The sequence below is a fragment of the Peromyscus maniculatus genome, chromosome 1, assembly GCF_049852395.1.
Source record: "Peromyscus maniculatus bairdii isolate BWxNUB_F1_BW_parent chromosome 1, HU_Pman_BW_mat_3.1, whole genome shotgun sequence".
NCBI lineage: Eukaryota > Metazoa > Chordata > Mammalia > Rodentia > Cricetidae > Peromyscus > Peromyscus maniculatus.
Genome location: NC_134852.1, coordinates 83995587 through 84019077, shown reverse-complemented (window position 1 = coordinate 84019077; position 23491 = coordinate 83995587). Strand labels below are relative to the sequence as shown.

The 23491-nt window shown below is 40.3% G+C and overlaps 1 long non-coding RNA gene across 1 annotated transcript; it reads right to left on the bottom strand.

The window, feature by feature from the left end:
- Positions 1–2170: 2170 nt before the first annotated feature.
- On the bottom strand, positions 2171–9296 carry LOC143272065 (uncharacterized). The gene is made up of 3 exons (XR_013049464.1): positions 8871–9296; positions 6878–7065; positions 2171–3376 (listed from the first exon to the last, which is right to left on the bottom strand). It is a non-coding gene; the product is annotated as an uncharacterized LOC143272065 (long non-coding RNA).
- Positions 9297–23491: the final 14195 nt, after the last annotated feature.

The following is a 23491-nucleotide window of genomic DNA, read 5'->3' as shown; positions in this document are numbered from 1 at the left end:
TCAGCCTAATAAACTGTCTATCTCTAAGCTGAAGTGGTGGAGCTTTGTGTTTGGCAACAAAAGCTGGTTGTAACTGTGACATACTCCACCCTTTTCAAAGGACTGGTTTAAAAAATTGGTCCACATTGCCTTTCTCTCTGTGTATAAGATCCTTGCCCCAAAACTCTGTAGACTCATAACTAGATTCCATTGCCTTAAATATTAACAGCTATGACTGCTCAATTCCAAGGTGACCTTGCCCCTTTTGGATGGTATTAATCCATCAGGACCATTTGCTAACCCCTGGCTGTGACTGAGTTATTGCTTTCTTCTCATCCCCAGAGCATATGGCACTAAAATTCTAGTACTTGTCAGGTCAGTTCCCCACCATCCTTTGGGGGTGATCTCTATGTGTTTTCTATTTTCTCTTCATATCACTCATTCCATGAAAGACAGTCCAGAGGAAGCCGGGCAGTGGTGGCACATGCCTTTAATCCTAGCACTCGGGAGGCAGAGGCAGGCAGATCTCCGTGAGTTTACGGCCAGCCTGGGCTACAGAGTGAATTCCAGGAAAGGTGCAAAGTTACACAGAGAAACCCTGTCTCCAAAAAAAAAAAAAAAAAAAAAAAAAAAAAAAAAAAAAAAAAAAAAAAAAAAAAGACAATCCAGAGGAAATCTCTGGAATACATAATGTAGCTAGAAGTATGTAGTGGGGCAGGGGGGGTGGGGCGCTGGTTGTTGTAGAATATTGGTTTAAGATGTGTTACATTTATTTATACTGTGGAATATTTATTTAATAATTCAAAGATATGTGAACAGCCTTCCTTTATGTTGCATTTGTTTAACTCAGCATAGCTGTTTTACTGTGCCTGTCTAAAATGCCCAACTGGTCTAATAAAGAGCTGAATGGCCAATAGGTAGGCAGAAGGAAGGGATAGGAGGGGCTGCCAGGCAGAGAGAATGAATAGGAGGAGAAATCTAATGAAGAAGGAAAAATGAGAAAAGGAAAAGGAGAGGAGGACGCCAGGGGCCAGCCACACAACTACACAACCAGGCATGGAGTAAGAAGGAAAGGAAGTTATATAGAATAGAGAAAGGTGAAGCTCGGAGGCAGAAGATAGACAGGGTAATTTAAGAAACACTACCTAGAAACAAGCCAAGCTAAGGCTGGGCATTCATAAGTAAGAATAAGTCTCTGTATATTTATTTGGAAGCTGGAGGGCGGGCACCCAAAGAGTTAACAACAACAACAACAACAAGAGTTTCAAAACTTTCTTGGGTATTGTTTGGTGTTTGTTCATCAGGTTAGCTGAGATAGATGGGGGGCGGGGAGCTTCTCCTATTATTCTTTAGTCTATTTTTTTTTTTTTTTTTTGGTTTTTCGAGACAGGATTTCTCTGTGTAGCTTTGCACCTTTTCTGGAACTCGCTTTGGAGATCAGGCTGGCCTCGAACTCACAGAGATCCGCCTGCCTCTGCCTCCTGAGTGCTGGGATTAAAGGCGTGCGCCACCACCGCCTGGCTCTTTAGTCTATTCTTTAATGTATTAGACACAGGCACATTTCAACTCACCCCTCCCCCCAACACACACACATACTCCACATACTCTACAAACTACTCAATGTTTCCCCAGTTCTCAGCTTCCTTCTTCAGAGAAAAAAATAAGGCTGGAAGTCTTGATCAGAACTCTTCACATAGGTACATCCCATTTCCCATCTCCTTGTTCACCTGTGGGGCCACCCCCCTTCCATCTCAGTCACCTCTTCCTTTCAGCCCTTGAATTACACGCATCTGTAAAATTGTGAAATCATACATTGAGCCATCATCACATCCAGGATCATCCAGAGTTCACACAAGAGCTCACGTGGTTTCTCTAATGTATAACCCATCTGTTGAATAACTGACTTTGCTGTTATGGTGAGGTGCATGAATGAATCTGTGTTAGGAAAATGCGGATTGCTTGTGAGGAAACTCTAAGAAAACAAGACAAGAATTCCTGTGACCTCAGCCCTCCAAGGCACAAATTTATTCTTGGAATGTGTTTTTGTGCCCCTCCCAGGTATAGTAAGTATGAGTAGGTTTACTTCAGATTATCTGCTTATCTATCTATTTATCTATCTGTCTATCATCTATCTATCTATCTATCTATCTATCTATCTATCTATCTATCTATCTATCTATCTATCATCTATCTATCTATCTATGTTTCCAAGCATGGCTTGTCTTTGAGACTGTATACAGCCTAAAGTCACATGATCATGCCTTGCCCTTGTCACTATGTACAGCTTGGACTCACTCGAACTTTGCTCATATGACCTTGCTTAACCTTCAGAACGTAAATTGTCTGATGCCCTGAATAAAGTCTGCTATTGCATGAGACTTTAGTCTGCTTCGTCTAAATTTTTCCTTTTTAAATTACATATGTTACTCACAGCAGCCAGAATTAAACTCGGGAGATTTCTCAGGGCTGGTAGTTCAGACTGCTTACCGTCCTTGCAAAGGACATAAGTTCAGTTTTCAGCACCCGTGTCTGGTGGCTCAGGAATGCCTATGACACCAGTTCCAGCAGCTCCATCATCGTCTTCTGGCCTCTGCAGATAACCCCACTTATATGCACATACCCCCACATAGACTGGCATTCATACACATAACTAAACATAAAAAAAAAAATCTTTTAAAGAGAAGAGGACATTTCTCCCTGGGTCTCATTCTCTTCCTCTTTGGCTTCTGGAAGGTGAAGCAGACATTGCTAGAGCAGAGATGACCAGCGACTGACTAGCTGTCTACCCTGAGCAGCTTATTTAAGGCCATCATTGTCCTCTAGGCAAAGGAGCACACCTCTAAAAAGACCAGTCCATATACCCCAGCTTTTCCTTGGGCCTTGGTGTCTGCTGATGTTCTTGTTGATTCTTTGTGTGCTCTGATCATTTGCAGGCCTTGGGATCATGGCACCACTTTGAGTCTAGGAATGTTCGTAATCTTTCCCTGCCAAGTCAAGGAAATGATTCAGCGTTATGTGATAGAGATTATAGTGATATGGTCTCATACTCTGGAACAGGAACAGCCTGTGGTGACCACAGCATCAGAAATAGCTCCTCTTGCCCCTACGGCTGTGTGTTTTTACCTTATTTGAAATGAATAGTTGAGGCAGTGGTATTTTCCTTCCTTTTGGAAAAATTTCACTCTATTATAGGAGAAAAGAAGATTCTTCTTGTCTGAGTGTTAGATGAAGCTTCAAACCTTAAAATTAAGTTGCTTCTAGTTACCTTAAAAATCACGTGCTGGGCAAGAGAGCCCAGGAAGTATTCCCAGGGGAGGAGTCAGGGCCTTTCAGGACTGAGACACTTTGTTATGTATCTTGCAGAGATTGGACATGCCAACATCACAGCCCAGCAATCCTGAAATAGAAAAAAAGTCCAATTACATACTTTTAAATTAGTGTACATATCAATTACACAGAATAATGGGTTTCATTATGACATGGTCATACATGTGTATAAGGCCTTTTATTCAAATTTACTTCTACATGCCTTACGGATGCCCTTGCTCTCTCCCTGCTAGTCTTCTTCCTGTTCCCTAAAAGTCCCTTTCTACTTTCATGTCTTATTTATTTATTATTTATTTATTTATTTATTTGATAATTGTGCACAATGTATTTTGATCCTACATACTACCAAACCACCTCCAACTCCTCCCAGCTTCTTCCCAAGTTTCCTTCCTACTTTGTGTGCTCCTCTTTCTTTTTATTATTGTTTTTATTTTTTAATTAAAATATAGTTGCATCACTTTCCCCTTCCCTTTCCTCCATCCAAGGCCCTCCCAAGTCCTTCCTTTCAACTTCTTCCATGTTTCCCCACTCTCAAAATGATAGCCCCATGACCGTGGTTGTACATATGCAGATATATATATATATATATATATATATATATATATATATATATATATATATATATATAAACACATATATTTTCACAAATACATAACGAGAACTTGCTGGGTCCTTTGGTCTCAAGGTTCACATAGATCTTATCCTTGTACCCACAGGTGAGTGTGTCTCTCACCCCTCATCAATGAAGCCTTTCTATGTAGTCAATGGAGACCATCACAGAAAACCACAAGTGGATACAATGTAGAGATCAACAGATTATCATGGGGAGTCCGGCCCTGAAGCATAAAAATCTACACAACAGCGCCTGTATCTGTGGCTCAGGGAACATTGTGTAAGAGCGAGCAGAAAGAGTGTAAGTGCCAGCGAACCAGGAAATTGGTTGTGAAAGAGTCTCTCCTAGTAATGTCTGCGTAAACAAGATCCGAACAAGGGCAGTAGGAATAGAGATGCTAACATCTCATGGGGTCATATCTCTAGATAAGGAACTACAGGAAACTGATGACTGTTGAAAGATGGAGAGAATTGCCTCTTCCAGGGATGAGCCCTCTCATTGGTTAGCCAGTAATACACATTGTTCCAATGAATCAAATCCAAGTTTAGTGCTAATCAAATGCAAGTGAGTATAAAGCCAGTCCCTGGGGTGTGGTCAACCTACTAGGGTACCTTAGTAACTGTTCTACTATTGCAAAGAGACACCACAGCCAAGGCAACTCATAAAAGAAACCATTTAATTGGGACTTCTTTACAGTTTTATAGGGTTAACCCATGATTATCATGGTGTGAAGCAGACAGGCATGGCACTGGAACCTGAGAGCTTTCTGACCTGATCCATAGGCATCAGGCTGAGAGAAAGAGAGACCCTAGGTCTGGTGTGAGTTTTTGAAACCTCAAAGCCCACCCCCGGACACACCTCCTTCAACCTCCTCTGACAAGGTAACACCTGTAGTCCTTCTAAACAGGTCATAAACTGGGGACCAAGCATGCAAATATATGAGCCCATGGGGGACATTTTCATTCAAACCACCACACAGAGGTTCACATTTCTGAAGAAAATGAACTTTCTTTCTTTTTTTCCTTACAGTTCCACATATGTGGAAAGATGTGGGGTACTCATCTTTGTAAGTATGGCCTGCTCCACTTAACAGGGTAATCAATCGCTAGAGAGAAAACTAGCATGGAGGTTTCTCACAAAGTTAAGAATAGATCAATCACCTGGTCCAACTATACCATTCCTGGATGCATACCCAAGGAATCACAGTTAGCACATGATAGACCTGCTGGCAAACCCGTGTCTGTTGCAGCACTGTTTACATCAGCCAGGCCACAGACTAGATCTAATGCATATCAGTGGATGCATGGATTAAAAATTGAGGCATGCATGCATACACAATGGAGCATTATTCAGCTGCAGAGAAAAAGAAAATACCTTATGGAAAACAAATGGAACCATAGCTATAATTGTGATTCAAAACTATCTCTCAAAAGGCTAGTAAGATGGCTGAGCTGGCTGGTAGAGACACCTGCTACCAAGCCTGATAACCTGAGGGTGATTCCTGGGATCCACATAGTAGAAGGAGAGAACTGACTCTCACGAGTTTTTCTCTGACCTCTATATGTATGCCATGTCATCCAATAACACACACACACACACACACACACACACACACACACACACACACGGATAAATAAGTAAATATAAAACAATTAAATTCTCCCTCACAAATTTTTAATATACACAAAAGAGTATTACTGCTTTTGTTTAAAGAGTCACTCCTTAATTAACCTCCATTTCTAGTGTGGAAGCAGTTTGAAATGAAAAAGAACAGAGAACTGCTTTTGACTTGCATTCACCAAACATTAAACATTAATTTATTAATGTTAAAAGTAAACACACACAACAACAAACCCAGTTTTGAGTTCTATGAGCCTTGATTATCTAGACAATAAGCTATCTTGACAACCTGAGGTTATCTGGATACTCTCTCTATACATCTTCTGTAACCGTGTAATACTATAACACCAACTAGGAAAAAACTATGCATGTGGGTGTGTTCCTGAAAATCCAGGTACTTGGCAGGTTAAGGCCGGGGGACTGCTTGAGTCCAACAGTTTAAGGATACTCTTGATATGAAAATACTGTCTCTCAAGAATCAGATAAAAAGAAAACAACACAGAATAGGGGGGGCAATAAGGTCTAGTGGGTAGAGAGGGACTTGCTGCCAAGCTTGATTATCTGAGTTTGATCTCTGGGACCCACATGGCAGAGATCATGAAGAGAGATGATCCTGAAAGCTGTCCTCTCATCTCCACAGCTGTGCACTGTGCTGTGGGTGCCCACAAGACATACATACAGTCACAAAAGTAAGTATAATAAAAAATTTAAGTGAGAAAATCAAGGTAAGAACGCAATCCTAGAAAGGAGAAGTATAGATTCTGAGTGGTGGTTTCCATACTATGGGCCCAATGTCTTGAACTAGCAATAGTGTAAATCTTGTTTACATGTGTATAGTTCTTGTATTTAAAACATCTTTGTGCACACTTCACTATTTATATCTTAGAAGAGATGATAGATTACAAGGTGACATTTACACCACAAAATCAGATCTTTCTTCTTGTAAACCTGAAGTAGGTACACTTCTATAGGTAGACTTCTAGAATGCTCCTATATTTGCTTTGGAAAGGTTTTCTTAGAATTCCAGAATTGCTATTTGAATGTAATGCATCATCCACATTACTTGTCTTCTAATTATACAAAGATCCCCCCCACCCCCGCAAATTCAAATACTGAAGCCCTAATCCCCAAGACAATGTGATGTCAGATGAGGCCTTGGGAGTGTTACCAGTGGCTGAGGTAGAGGAGTTCAAGGATGAAGAGCACTGTAGGTGAATTAACACACACATTAGGATGAACATTCTCTTTTTCTCTCCCCCCTCCTTCCCTCTCTCTCACTCTGATGCGACGCTACAGTGAGAGGTTAGGTGTGTGAAAGCAAAGAAGACATCATCTCACCAGAACTAAACATGCTGTCATTATGATTGTGACCATACAGCTTCCAGAAATAAGAGAACGTGAAGTGCTGTTTAAGGACCCCGTCTGTGTGATTTCATTATAGTAGCCTCAGGGTGAAGAGACATGGAGCTTCCTTCACACAGATTAGTCAAGCAGCAAGGAGAGCCTCAGAGCAGCTGGCACCTATCCTGTCAACATGGAAACAAAATAAGTAGACTGTGATGTGTTCTGAGCTCCCTCCAGCAAAGCAGCACTCGTGAGAAACAGACATCTCAACAGTGCATCCGATTTGGAAGATACACTGCACAAAGGTCTTGGATCTCAGGGACTGTATTTACACCTTTGACCAATAAAGAAGCTGTTAATGACCACAGTGACTTTGAGTTGGAACTTTTATTTGTATTATGTAATGGCCAGGAGCCTATGAAGTCAAAGAATGGAGGGTGATGTCTGGAACTTGGTATGTTTGAGTTTCAGACTGTCAAGGAGTGGACTCGTCATAGTTAATGTTGATTTAGTCAGCTTGGAGAAAAACTTCTAGGTCTGTGTGGAAAGCAGGTTCTAGACTGGGTTACAAAGGCAGCAAGACCAACAGTAAATGTGGGCACAGCCATTCCATTGGCTGGGGACTGATGAGAAAGAAAGTGGCCTGAGTACCAGCATCCATCTTTCTGCTTCCTGACTGCAGATGCAATGTGACCAGCTGCCTCATGCTCCTGCTGACACTGTCCCTTTCATAATGGACTGTACTCTCCAAACTGTGAGCCCGAATAAATCATTCATTCCTTAGGTCACTTTTGTCAAGAATTTCATCACAGTAATGAGAAAACTAATAAACTAAGACATTCTCGTGAACAAAATATCAAGGGGGAAAAACATGCCTCAACATGCCAGAAAGCAGTAATTTATAACAGCCTCACAGAATAACCATATATCCATTTTTGATACTTTCTATTGTAATGAAACCATGCATAAGGTTTACCATCTCAATTGATTGTCCGGAAGATGTCTACACCGTTTATCTCTACAGTTTTCCATTTGCCCAACTATAACCCTGCACCCCCTAAACACCGATGCCTGGTTTCCTTTGCTTGAGCCCTTGACATCTGCCATTCCACTTTCTGTGTTCATCTATTTGTCTATTCTCTTGGGAATCTTGTATAAATGCAGACATAGCTGCATTTGTCCTTTTACTATTGGCTTACAGAATATGGTAGAACCTTTTCACCCATGTTGTACCATGTGCCATAATTTAAGACTGAAGGCCCTTCAGCTGTTGTGCCACATGTGCTATTTCATCCATTCTACTGATGGACATGTCTCTAGCATCCACCTTTTGATGGCGGCGGTAATGATACCATGGGGCACAGATGTACAGATACCTATGTGAGTCTCTGCTTTCAATTATTTTTATATGCCAGAAATAGAATTGCTGGGTCGTACAAGAATTTTCCATTCAATTTTTGAGGCACTACCATACTGTTTTCCATAGATGCTACACTATTTTTCATTCTTGGCAAGAACGCACATCTCATAATTTTGCTTCTTACTTCTCAACAGTTACTGTTTTCTGCTTTGGTTTATATTAGTTATTCAGATGGTGAATTGTGTGAAGTGGTATCTATTTTTTCATCTTTTTAATATATAATTGACAAAATTATCCATATTCAAAGTATACAATGTGATTAGATATGACATATACATTACTAAATGGTTAATATAATCAAATTAATGAACTATTTATTACCACACTGAGTTAATATTTGAGTGCATGTCATTGTGGGTTCTATTGCATATCCTTGGTGATTAATGACACTGAGAACAATTTTGGGGCTTACTACCTATTTACGTATAGTCTCTTGAGAACTGTATGTCCAAATCATTTGTCCTTTCTTGGGCTGCTTTTGGAAATTTATTTTATTTATTTGTTTAGACCATATTATGTTTCTTTGTATATTTTTGTTAAAAGTTAGGTACTTGAAAATGCACTCACCTTTTTCAATATTTGCAGACTGGCAGAGAAGATCATCTCTATGCATTGGACCCACTTGGCTTTGAGATGAGTTAGGTTGTGGGGAGTCTTAATGTCTTCTCAAATCTTTTCTGGGCACACATCATACCTGCCACTTTGTGTGTGCATATTTGCTTTCTGTCAACATCTTAATTTCCCCAGATGTCTCTTTCTGGTTTCTTCATGGAGAGGGTACATCTTGTTCTTTCATTCATTTGCAGGTACTTTTCACTCCTGGCCTCCGAAAGTCTCCAGTCTCTCCACAGTTTTTAGCCACTTCTACTTACGTTAGTGCCTTCCATGACCTGAAACTTCCTAACTCACTATCTTGCTAGCATCACAACACATATTCACATTCATATCTGATGTTATTTAAAATTGTATCTCTTCATTTTGCAGACAAACAACTTTCAGACATCAAAGTATGAACCCAATATGAACATGTCAAAGACAATTTTTTATTAAATAAGCTGTGTTTAAGTTAAGTCATTTTGTGTCTGAAAGTGACTAGATTTAAATTTTTTCAACTTGAGATATGACATTGATCAATCGATCCAAAATAAGAAAGAATCTATTAGGAGTCGAGGAATGTATAGACTGGGCTATTGGGTTTGATAAACAAAGTGTGTATGTCTCTCCTCTTCTCTCCCCTTCCTCCCCCATCTACTTCTTCCTCCTTCCTCTTCCTCCTTCTTTACTTACCACATTGTTGCAGAATATTTGTTTATGCAAAGATGTGTTGCATTTCTTTAACTATGTAAATATGTGTTGTATTTAATTATGTAAAGATAGGTTGCTATTTTACCTTAACTGCTAAGGGCACCTGATTGGTCTAATAAAAAGCTGAATGACCAATAGAGATGGAGGACATACAGAAGGGACTTCCAGGCAGGGAGAATAAGTAGGAGGAGGAATTTAGGTCAGAGGAGAGAAAGAAAAAAAAAAGTTTCAGAGGGGCCAGCCAGCCAGACATGGAGGAAGCAGGAAAGTAGGACATATAGAATGAAAGAAAGGTAAAAATCCCCAAGGCAAAACATAAATGAATAGAAACAAGTTAAGTTAGAAGAGCTAGTGGGACAAGCCTAAGCTAAGGCCGAGCATTCATAATTAATCGTAAGTATCCATGTCTCTATTTGGGAGATGGTTGGTGGCACAAAGTAAATTCTAACTACACCATGTAACTATATAATATGACCTTTAAAAGGGGGAATTGTCATCTAACCCCAGTGAGAATGGCTGTTATCAAAAATTCAAAGAACACCAAATAGTAGGGATGTGTGGGAAAGGGGAACTCTGGTGGACAGTTAGTGGACGTGTACATTAGTGCTGCCACTGTGGAAATCAAGGCTTCTCAGAGAACAAGAAAGAGAACTACCATATCAACCAGGTACACCACTCTTGAGCATACAGAGGCCCAAGGGGCTCTATGCTACAGAGACATTTGCACACCCATTTCACAGAGGCTTAATTCAAACTAACTAGGAAGAGGAATCAACTCAGATGGCCATTGACTAAGGAATGGATAAGAATAATGTGGCCTATACACACAATAGAATAGTATTCAACTGTGAAACAAAAGACCGTCAGGAAATTTGGAGATAAATGCATAAAAATGGTAAAAGTTTCACCCACACCTGGAAAGACAAATACTGCATCTTCTTTGTCATATGCAGATTCTAACTTAATAGGTTTTTTTTTTTAAACTTGAGTACATGTAGAAATCAGGAAACTAGAAACAGACAACTATGGATGCATACCTTAAGGAGTGTGGGATTGTATAATAAAACTATTATTATAGATGAGAGGGAGAATCCTGGAAATGGAAAGTATCAATCCTGGAGGTAAGTGGGAAATGGGAAATGAGGTGTTGGTTTAACTCAAATGATAGGTGCATGGAAAATACATATGAAAAACCTACCATTTTACAGTTCAGGGGAAAATTTCCAGTTAGAGGAGTCAGTAGAACACAGGTAAAAGAAAAGAAGGCGGGCTGGGTAATATACTTGTGGTTAAACATTTAAGTGAGGATAGGGGAACTGAGAAGTAGGAGATAGGGACGGACTAGTCAGAACTAAGGATATATAAAGAAGCCTAATGGAAACTTGCTAATTTAAAAGCTAATTAAAAGAAAGAGTACACACACACACACACACACATCAATGCACATCAATGCTGTTCCAGGAGACAGAAGTTATTAAAAGAAAATCTCAATGAAATCCACTAGCTTACAAACTAGTGGAATACACACACACACACACACACACACACACACACACACACACACACACACACACAAACACACACGATGAATTCCTGGCAGGGAGTCTCCAGAGGCACCCAAAGCAACATAGACTACTGCCATTGTTCTTGTACCATAACTAAATGCTAAGTCCCTGTTGCTGAAGTCACCATTCACTTTGGATGTGGGGCATAGACAAATCAAGGTTGACCTGACCAGGAAACTTTCTCCCTGCTGGCTTACACACATAGTACCAGGAGGTGCTGCCGATGGAGAAAAGACATGAAGCATCCCACCCAACACTGGATCCTTCATTGCGCTGCAACACCAACCTTCTGAACAGATATACCCACTGGTGTAACAGTGGACTGGATCGTGGTGCAACCATTTACTTTCTGATTGGGGATGGAGGTTGATGCGCAGGAGGAATTTCATGCTTGCTACGACAAACCTGATCAAAGGCCCATAGCATGGGAGATCACAGGCCCTGGAGGGGGAACCCAATGCTGTTGTTTTGCCAAGTGGACGTGCTGTCAAAGTGCATTCTAAATATGCATGTTTATGCCCACTGGTTTGTGCTACTCTCAATGGTTGTCCAAGAATATTCCTTTTGAAGTAGTTAGTGGTTAATGCAGAGACTCACAACTGCTCAAAGTGCAGAGTACAAATAGCTCTGAGTGCTCAGCTGTGGATGGGTCATCTCCATCAACCTCCAGATTCCAGGCTTGGAGAATTTCAGTGGTTAGTGGTTAATGCAGAGACTCATAACTGCTCCAAGTGCAGAGAATAAATCACTCTGAGGGCTCAGTTTTCAGGGTCATCTGCACCAACGTCCCGTATTCCAAAGCTCAGGAGCTGGGAGGAAGAGGGATAAAAATGGACACTCACAGTTGGCAGATGGGAAGAAATGCAGAATGCTAACTTCTGGGTATGGCATGGCTGTCACACAACTCGATTCTCAGCAGCTACAGTTACCAGCACAAGGTCAGGCTAGTCAAAGTGCCAGCGTGGATGGAAGTGGAGATTCAGAAGCTCAACCTCCATTGGAGGAGCTGCTAGACATTTACAGCTACTAAGGGAATGACTCACCTTCCTTTCCGGATGTGGCAGCCAGTAGGTTGCTCATCCCCCAGTGGATGGTCCCACACCCATGCACATATGGACAGCACTAACTGGACTCAAGGGATTATTAATAACAAAAATAAAAATAGGCTATGAAGCCAGGAGGGAGAAGGGTGGAGGCACCAGGAGGAACTGGAGTGATGTTAACAGTGGATAGATACAATCAATATGTATTTTATAAGCCCATAGAAATTTCAAAGAATAAAATATTATTTGAAAGGGGGTAGCAAATGAACTTAATAGGCAGTTTTCAAAAAGAGAAACACAAATGGCCAATAACGGTTCTTAAAAGTGTTCACTATCCCTAGCCATCAGGGAAATGCAAATTAAAACTACTTGGAGATACCACCTCACCTCAGTCAGAATGGCTATCATCAACAAATCCAACTACAAATGTTGGAGAGAATATAGAGAGAAAGAAACCTGTGTTGATTGTTGGTGAGGGTACAAATTAATTAATCAAAATTAATTTTGATGTGTAATTTTTTTAATTTGCAAGGATTTTATAATAAATTTTATGAAATCTTAAACAATTAAAAAAGTGAATAATACTGTTTGATTCATAAGCCTATTGCTATTTTAACAGATGTTTACAGACACTGATTCTACAATTAGATGGACTTTCATTTATCTTAGACAAGCTTTTAGTCCCTTGGTAATTGCTTATCTCCAGTTTTTTATTTTTCTCTGAAGTGGGGTATAGGACCTATTTTAGAATTATTATAAAAAGAAAATGAGCATGTTCAAGTAAGGGCCTTGGTGTGATACCAGACAAATAGAAAACAGTAAATTTAGCTTGTATGTTTGTGCCTTTGAGACTCAAAGGCTGTTTATGGACCTCAGCCCTTCCTTGAACTCACTACATTATACACATGGCCTTGAACTCATGATGATTCTCTTGCTTCAGACTTCCAAGCTCTGGGATTACAGGCACCAGCAATGACTCCTAGATTAATGCGCGCAAACACACACACACACACACACACACACACACACACACACACACTCATTATAATTTTAAAATTATTTATTTACAAATATTTGGAGGACTGTGAAGATTATGTATAATTTTATTGGGTAGATTGCAGCCAAGACACATGTACATATTTTGCTCATATTTACTTAGTAGTTTCTTTCTGTAACTTTGCTGGTAAAGTACAGAGATCACTAATATAGTTGCCTTTCTGTCCATTCATTAAGACTGAAAATTACGAATATTTCTGGGTGCCCAGCTGAGTTTACAGTATCTTCTGAAAACAGCAGTAGGGAAAGGTTGGATTTGGTACTTTTCCGAGAATGTAGCCCCGTTTCTAGTGTACAGTGCAAGAAACTTGGTGGCATATGCTGGGCATTTTTTTCCTTAACGAAAAGGATGTCAGAAAGTCTTCATATTACAAAATTTCAATGGCTAGAACACTAATATTTTACAAGAAAAAATTAAAATTCTTCCACATTTGGAAAACAAGTGCTTGTAAAACTTTGCCATCCACTCTCCATCTGGAAAAACAGCATTGTAAAGTAGACCTGATAGGACATTTTAGTCACCAAGCTTCCTGTAAAATGATCTCTGGTGGAAGTTACTTCCTCCTCATGCTGCCAGTGTGTAGCTTGCTACAACTTGGGCTTGCTGAGTACTTATTATGGGCAATTAAAGTATATATAATTCTGAAGTATATATGGATGACCAAATGCATAGGGGAATGATTTTGGAAGAATATTTTGAGGTCAAAATAAATTAAGGATTTATGAGTAAAACCCACCCAACCTTGGCTTATTTATCCCTATTACATTTCAGATTCTAAAGAATTTATGAGCTATTTTTCATGTGCCAAGCCCTGGGTGCAGATGTGTAATTCAGACAGAAACCCGTGCATTCTCATTCTGTTTGAATGGGAAAACTTCTTTATACATAGTGTCCTTCCAGCTCTTTTTCTGAGTTCTGTCAATGCAGTGTGGCTGTTCCCTTTAGTGCCCTGAGTCTTCATGCCTATAGCATGAGAGCCCCTTAGATATATGCTGGAAGAGTGGTTGATTTTCTTCATGTGTGAACAGGATAAACATAAGATAAACGTAAGTGCACCTATCTAGACTTGTGTTGAGGAAAAATACTGATAAACACTTGAAATGAATGCATAACACTTATTTTTTTAAGTGAAACAAACCTATAGGAAATTGCTAATTAATGTTGTCTTTTCTACTTTACAAGCTGGAGTTTTGACCTCAATTTACACATGCACAAGAACGATGTAGTGAATCCCTAAATTCCCCAATTAAGTGAACTCATTGTCTGGGTTGCTGATACTCTAATTAAAGGTGCATTGAGGCTCACCATAGTTCATTAGTGATTTTTCTAATGAAGAAGTCAGATCTTTTTATTTTTTCCAAGATTCTAAATTAACCAGAATTAAACTTCAATTTCTAGATAAAAAGTATGGTTTCCATTGCCATGACTGAGCTTTCATTCTCCAAACACTGAAAGCTTTGTGGGACATAAGACGAGTCAATTGTTCCAGAATATGCATGTCCTGGTCTCAATGAGGAATGATCCTCTGGTACATAATCATTAAGATTACTTGATTAAATAACTAAGCCAAACTCCTTCTTATCAGAAAGACTACTTTCTCTTCTTTAGGGTATCTTATACAGCAGGTTAATCAATTTAATGAACATTAATAACATTAAATATTAGCATAAAAGAGACCCAAAGGAATCTATTAGAATGAGATTTAGTCCTGTGGAGAGAGAAGTACCACACGTGAAACTTAAAATGGTACCCAATGCAGTTCGCCCTTAATGCTAAGAGTTCAGACAGGGAAGGGTGGCTTCTTGGAGCTAGAGTAACATGGGGGAAGAGATGGAGAGGTAGTGTCTTCAGAAGCTCTCACTGTGTTGCTCATGGACTAGCCAGACTAACATTCTCTGGAAATATGTTAAAAATCAATGTTCTCAGGCTTCCTCCAGACTGACTGATCAGAAACTGAAGCCTCCAGGTGATTTTGATGCATATTGCAGTTTCTGACACACTGTTCAGCCAGACTGTAATTTTCACTTTACCACACTATCCCCTTGATGGGATATGGGACTATAAAAAAAAGAAGAAGAAGAAAAAAAGAAAGCATCAAGATATGCTCAATATGGGCAAAGGTTTTAAGGTGATTTTAAAATTCATTCAGCTTGTAGCACCTATTTGACAACACACACAATACTGTCTGTTGATGTTCACACTGGTAGTTCTTAACTCTGTTTCTAGACAGTAAATGATAGATGAATCCATAGGCTTTTCTTATATGAACTTGGTATGATGATGTTATATTTATAAACTAGAAAGGCCGAATCTAGGTATTCTGGCCATAAATGTGTGAGGCTTGGAAAACAATGGAGGAGTGTGTTGCTGAATCTTGATTGCCATCTTGATAGGAGTTCAGATCACCGTGGAACACACCTCTGAGTATGTCCATGAGGGCGGTTCCTGAGCAGAGAAACCCACCTCGGATGCGGTTTACAGCATCCTCTAGGCAGGGGTTCTGGACTGAATGAAAAGCAAAAAGTGAGTTGAGCACTTGCATTCCACTCTCTGCTCCCTGAGTACAGACACGAAGCATCCCCTTGTCTCAAGCAGTTTTTATTACACCATGACTGACTGCACCCTCAAATTATGAGCCAAAATATGTACTGCCTCTAAGCTACTTCTGTCACAACAATGCGTGAAGTAACGAATGCAAGGGAAAGCATGCGTGTCATTCAATATTCATGAAATCCATACTACCAGATACTATTTCTTCAGACTTGACTGCCCTACACTGGAACTTGGATTGCTACAAGGGCATTCTGCAGACGTGCCCTCTTTCACTGTTGGCCTATTCCAATGAGTGGTGGAACTTAACACTTGGAATAATAGTCCTCAAGAATCCCATTACTCTACTTGCAAAACTCTCCAGTGTGTGGGTTGAGAACTGTCTTAGTGCTGAGCAACTGTTGCATGTGGGAACACCTCTATACTAAAGTAATTATCTGTCCACATGCCTGATTTCTTCACTTAACCAAGAAATCATGGTGGAGAAAAAGAATGTATTAAATACCTTGTATAACTCTTTTTCCATAGTTCTGGTATTTAGCACTTTCTGAAACTGACTTAGAAAAATGTGTCATGCATGTTTATTTAATAAGTGAATATAATTAGTTCTTGGCCTTAAGCCTTATGCTTCTCTGAGAATTTTACCACAATCTCCTACACTTACATATTTCTCCAATGACCCTTAAATTTTTGGCTCTAGGAATCCTCCAAAAAACCTCTGTTTGCTGAGGTGGTTTTTTTTTCTTTTTTCAAGCCTTACATGGGCCGTATCTATCAAATCTTGGGGTGTCATCACATTTAGGCTTTCACATTTAAATGGGTCCAACACACATTCTATCCTTCTTTGCTCTGAGAGAGAAACCTGAGGGGCATACTTCTATATGTAGTAAGGCTACTTTCTCGAATGTGAACTTGCTTGTCATTGAACTTCACATAAAGACTAGGTGCTTGTTGTTTTTAGAATTTTGTTTTGTTTTGTTTTGTTTCTGTAGGCCAGTAGCACGGTAAGAATTCTGATGGTCACCATTCAGTGACTCCTGTCACTTCCAATTCCAGATGAATGGTCAAAAGTTGAAATTGTGAATCTCTCCCATGGTGTCAATGGAGGCCCTCATGCACCTCTAGACATTTGTTTCTGCCTATGCTGTTTACAAACACCAAGAAAGGAGTTCACACTATGTCTCCTCAAATGAACACATGGGCTTCTGCCTTATTGACATTAGTCAAGGCTTCTGCCTTCTGACATCACGCATTCTGATAAGGTTGCTAATTCTGTGTCTCTGGAATAATGGAATTTTTACAAGGAGTTCCATACAGGTGTAAGTCAGTATACTTGGGTCTGAAGTAGGCAGGGCCAAAGCCAAAAGAGTGAGCGAGAACCTCTTATAGGGATTGTCTGCCCTACTGGTGCCAGGGGGATTCCTTTTCTGGCTGTGGTCCGCTTCAATGTTGACCTATGAGTGACCCACTCCCACACAGCCAGAACTCTGTGATCCCTGCCTCAGCGGGAGAACACAGTGTGGCCTCATTTCTTCTCTGGCCCTTGACTTCCTTTTCAGCAATCATCAGGTATATTTAGTTACTCTTCTTTCCTTCCTTCCTTCCCCCTCTCCCTCCATCCCTCCCTCCTTCTTTCTTTCTTTTTTTCTTTCTATTGTGGGGAGGGTTTCTTTCTTTTCTTTTTTCAGTTCTCTATAATTCCTTGCAATATGTTTCAGTCATAGTCATCCTCTCCTCTATCTCCTCCCAGATCTGCTCCCCCTTCCCTATCTGCCCAACTTTGTGTGTCCTGATTTATGATTGCTGTCTTTAATATTTTTTGTTAAAATTTTTTTCATAAAATATATTTTGATCATGTTTTTCCTTCCCCCTAACTTCTCCTTCCCCCAGATTCTCCCCACCTCACCATCTATTCAACTTTATGTTCTCTCTCTCAAAAAAACTCAATAAAAATGAAAAATGAATATAAAAATAAATATATAAAAATGGTAAGACCAAAAAAAGGCTCAAACACAACAGAATGAAACAAAAAGTCCATTTTATTTTGACAAACTACTGCTGGACCTGCCTTGGAGTATGGTTGATACACCCAGTGATACCCCATTGGAGAAAACTTTTTCCCCCTTTCCCAGTGGGTATCAATTACAAGCAGCTTCTTGGATGGAGAGATGGTTCAGCGATTATTAACACTTACTACTCTACCAGAGACCCTAGGTTCAACTTGTAGCTCCATGTTTGTATAATAAGCCTTGTCTTTGGGAGACACAACACATTCATCTACTCACCTTAGATAGGAAGACTGTGATGGATCAAAGTATGGTACCACCAAAGTTCACCTTGGTGAACCAATGCATTTTATAAGGGTGACTTATGGAAGTATGGGTGAAGGGTTACTTAAAGGGGCAGAAATGACTCAAAGGCAGCTGAATCACCAAAGCTGGGACCACTCACAAAAGCTGGGAACCTGGGGCACACAGCAGAAACTGAAGGTAGCTCAACAGATTGGAAAGTGTCCTTACAAAGTGCCTCAGTTTATCATCCAGGCAGCTCAGCTAGTTTCTGCTGCTTCTAGGCAGTGGCTCTGGTCTGACTCTTCTTTGTGGCTTGGCTTGTTTACTCTTGGGAGTTAGAGGCCTAGTGAATCTGGTTAGTTTTAGGAACTTCCTGAAGCTGTTTTGAGTTGTTACATTCTTGCTTAGAGGAAACTGTTAGACCACACACCCATATGGCTGCTCATAGTTCTCTGTAAATCCAGTCCCTGGAGCTCTGACTCAATCTGGGCCCTTTGGACTCCCTGGGTATCAAAATTTTCCCAGAGGCCTATCCTGAGATTGCTCCCAGAGTCCTGGGGAAGATGCTATGGCTGGAATGGGGGTATTCTGGGGGAAAAGAATCTAAGTACATCGAGCTCTTTTGTTTGTCCACTTTATTTCTCTAAGACAAAGTTCTATGTACACAGCTTCATTTTAATTCTGATACTCAGTTCCTCTCTGTCCCTTCTTTTCCTGTCTTCTCATAGCCCTAAGGAAGCTCTTCTGCTACTGATCTCATCTTCGTCCTCAGTTTCTCCATCCATATTTGTTCCTTCCTTTCCTACTCTTCTGACCTGACCCAGTCCCTATGATCTACCGAAACTCTGCCTTGTTCTTTCTTCTCCAGCAGTGTGATTCTGCCCGGCCTTAGGAATTCTACCTCAATCCTCCTTCACCTGGTATGCAAAAAGCCTTTTAGTTCTGAGTCAGTCACTCTGGAATCTCATTTCACCTGTTAGAGGAGGGAGAGTCTGAGCTTGATTTGCACAAGAAGCAAAGCTATGCACCTAGGAGACAGGTACTTGGCTTTGGAGCCAGGCTGTATCTCTGAAAGGATGTTTTACCTTAAGTCAGGGGCATCAGGCACCTAGTGGGTGTTCTGGCCAGGTCACTTGCCCTTGGATGCTTTGTTTGGAGCTGTCTAAAGAGGATATCTGCAGAATGCAGATATCTAACTCAAATGCTAAAAAGGGAGCAGGGAGCCTGGAGGCAGAAAGCCCTGTCTATGTGACCTTATCCAAGTACTTTAAGCATATATGCCCAAGGAGTGGTCCACTCACAGTTATGAGTTCTTGGGGGAAAACATGAGCAAAAGAAATTCATACTAAGAAATAGCTGAATGTTAAAAGCCCAGTAACACCAAATATTCCTTTATACATGGCTTCCCTCTAGAAGGGATTCCTTGACACTTCAAGGTATAGCTTTATCATACACATCTGAATCTCTATTTCATATTCTTGTAGCCTGCAGCACCTGGGCATTATATACACATAGCACAGAGAAATATGTACAGGGAAAATACCCACACACTTAAAAATAAATAATAAAATACTTTTCTATTTCCTCTCTCTCTCTCTCTCTCTCTCTCTCTCTCTCTCTCTCTCTCACACACACACACACACACACACACACACACAGACCGACAGACAGACAGACAGACAGACAGACAGACACACACACACACACACACACACAGAGAGAGAGAGAGAGAGAGAGAGAGAGAGAGAGAGAGAGAGAGAGAGAGAGAAAGTAAAACTTGTGCATGTGTCCTCAGGCATGATTGAAGCCAGAGGAGAATCTGCCCACTTCCCTTGAAGCAGGGTCTTTACTGAACCTGGATCTAAGCAGATGCATAGGAACCCTAATAATCCTCCTGTCTCTGTCCCATACAGCCATGGTGTTACAGCCATGTAGAGTGAGACCAATCACAGCCTTTTTTTCCCCCACACTGATATCCAATACATGTTTATGATTTGATTTTGTGAAGCAAAGACAAGCATTCAGAAAACTACTGACAAAAAAATCTATTATAGGAATAGGAAGTTTCTCTCTTTTCTTTATTTCTGAGATTATAATGTAATTCTAACATTTCCCCCTTGTCTTTCCTCCCTCCAATCCTTCCCACTATACCCTTCCCTACTCATCTTCAAATTCATGGCCTCTACTTTCATTAATTGTTATTGCATGTGTATGTATACTTACATATGTATATGTGCTATGTATACTCATATTACTAATAATACGCTGCTAAGTCTATTTAACACTACCCGTATTTGTTTTGGGAGCTGACCATTTGGCACTAGAAAACCAGTTCCCTGGGGGAAGATCACTTCTTCTGTTGTTAGCTTTACCCAGTTGCCTACATTTTTTTCTAAGATTGAAGCCTCATGGACTTTCCCCCATCTACTTGGTCATGTCCATTGGTACCATCTTGTTCAGTTCACATTTGGGAAGTCATTCTGGCCAGACTTTATGAGTGCAGCTTCTGACAGTAGGAGACACAATCTGAACAGCAAACTCCCTGATCCTCTGGCTGTTACAATCTTTCTGCCCTCTCTTCCAAAAGTATTCTCTGAATCTTAGGTGTGGGAGCTCTATTGCAGATGTATCTGTTGGAACTGTGCATTTTAGTTGGCTGTAGTTTTCTGTAGTGATCTCAGTCTGTTGCAAGAGAAGAGATTTCCTTGATGAGAGGTAACTAATAAGAGGTAAACACTACACGTATCTATGGTATAAGGAGAAATGTTTATAGATTACTATTAGATATTATGCTGTTTTAGTAAATTAGTGGTTGTAGATTCTCCAATAACTATTGGAGAATAGTTTTACTAGCACTAAGTAGTTATTTAAGCTTCCAGTACAAGGCAAGATTTCTCTCTTGTTGAGGGGGTCTTAAGTCCAATTAGAGAGCTGTTGGTTACTGCCAAGTTATGGGTGCCACTACTGCATGCTTAGGGTTATTATGCTGTGATGGTCATTGATGTGCTTCATAGGCATTCCAGACTTGTAATGGGTACTGATAATTAGAACTCAGCTCCTCATGCTTGTTCTGCAAGCACCTTTACTTGCTGAGCCATTTTCTCAGCCCCAGAATTGATTTTTTTCAGTGGGGGTGAGGTGGGGTGGGGGGTTAATATTCCTGACACATGAAGGCAGAAAAGTTAAGTACACTGAATCCACCACCACGCCAAATGTTACCTATGTAAATTTCACTTAGATTTTCTTGTATTTGGTTTGTCCTCTTTTCTTCTGCTCCTGTGTTAAGAATTGCTTTGAAAGAGCAAAGCAGTATATCATAAACTTAATACATACCTCAGTTGCTTCTCCAGTCTGCTTCTGTTTCATTATCTGTAAACTGAAGATAACAGCCAATTCTTACCATAAAGAACTGATATGAGTTCACCATGGCTTGGGTGTCATAGAAGGTAATTGTCACAACACACAGATATGGTGGAAAGGCCCAACTGCCAAGGTAAGTGACCCTAACTCACTGCATGTATTAGGAAGGAAACTTCAAAAACTCCTGAAGTTCAAAAACAAAAACAAAATTCCCAGAGCTGGGTTCAGGTGAGGCACAGGACAGCCAAGTGGTGGGTTTTAATAACTGAGGAGGGTGTTTGTCATTCAAAAACCATCCATTCACTTTTGCAGTTTGTCTGTTTTTTATTTAGCTTGGAGAATTTCATTCATGAGTACTCTTGACAGCATTTCCTCTCCACCCTCTTCCCCATACAACTTCCTCTGTGTCCCTGCAAATCCTATCCAAATTCATGCCTCTTCTAGCACCCAAGGTGCCTAGATCCAAATCTGTAGATGTGAGTATATAGCCTGGAGTAACCACAGAAACCAGGAAAGTAAAAATGTATGAGAGCAGTGGGTTTGGATGTTGCTCTAGAGAAGGGAATAGAAGGATCCAGGTGCCATGTGCTCACTTGACTAGAAGGAGGAGTGTTCTGGTTAGTAAGTCATTTGGACCCAATTTTCTTCATTCGTTCATTCGTTCCTTCCTTCCTTCTTTCCTTCCTTTCTTTCATTTCTCTCTCTCTCTCTCTCTCTCTCTCTCTCTCTCTCTCTCTCCCTCTCTCTTTTTCTTTCTTTCTTTTTTTTAAACAAGAAAGGCTAGTCCAGCCTTGCAACTGTGGAACCATCAATCCATAAAAGGAGTTTTGTGGCCTGACATTATATTGCCCTCCGTCAAACAGCAGCTTTCTTTTTTAGCATTTTCCATTCATTACTGGCCAACAGCTCCCCTATCCCCACAGGACAGTGAAGTTCAATTGTCATAATAAGTACAAGCGCAGGAAAATGCCAGTCACCCCAGGCAAGAGCTTTTGGAAGCTTTGCAGCTTGTAAATGCCTCGTTCTGAAGGAGCTGTGTACTTTTTCGGGAAAGATTTAAAACCACATTATATAAGTGGCAATTAGTGGCTTCCCACAAATTGCGTATTACTCTAGCAAGTACACACTCTTCAAAGTGCTTTGTTGATGAGCTTGAAGGATTGGACTTCATTGTCCTTCAGGGGGGCTAAAGGGCTTCTTCTCTTTCCCTTTTTTCCTAGCCTAGGAAGATGCACATCACCTAAAGGTGTATAGTCCAAGAGACTGTGCCTGGTTGCTTTCAAGTCTCTTGACTAAACATACAAAGCAACATCAGGTGTTGCCTTGAAAATATATTTTATTGTATTGTCTCCAGTTTTTATCATTTCATTTTTAGTATACTGGTGACTCCTAATCTATGCTGGTTTACGAGCTTTCTTATAGTCAATAAAGATATAGACTACATAGAAAACACATTTGTTCCAGTTAAATGTGCCATAGTTGCAGTGCTGAGCCAAAATGAGTTTCGCTCAATGAAAACAAAGCTCGAGAGGAGATATGAGAAGCTGAGTTGTGAGGCTATAAAGACCTTGGATTGCACCTCTGCAGTGAGTCTATACCTCTGGGCCAGGAATAACTCTATTTATCTTTGCTAAAAGGGTTTTGGGGGAGACCTCAGAGGAGAAAGTATTTGTCATTCTGGGAAGACAGCTGGTTGACTGGTACATCAGCATTCAGGTGGATGCTGAAAGTGTTGTGATAAGCACGCCACTGAGGATGACCTCATGTGACAATCAACTAGAGAGCAAGTCAAACATGATGTAGTAGTTAGCTCTATGCAAAATGACAATGACATTTTATTCGTAAAAGCAAACAATTCCAATTTAGATCTGATTTAGAAGTCTTAGACTCTACCTGACTCTGCTACTTTCCATCTCTTTGTCATAAATAAACCATTTCCAGACCTAGGTCTCTGTTTTCTTGTCTGTAAAATGAAGGAATTAAGTAGATAACTTTTATCATCCTGTCTACAGATTAT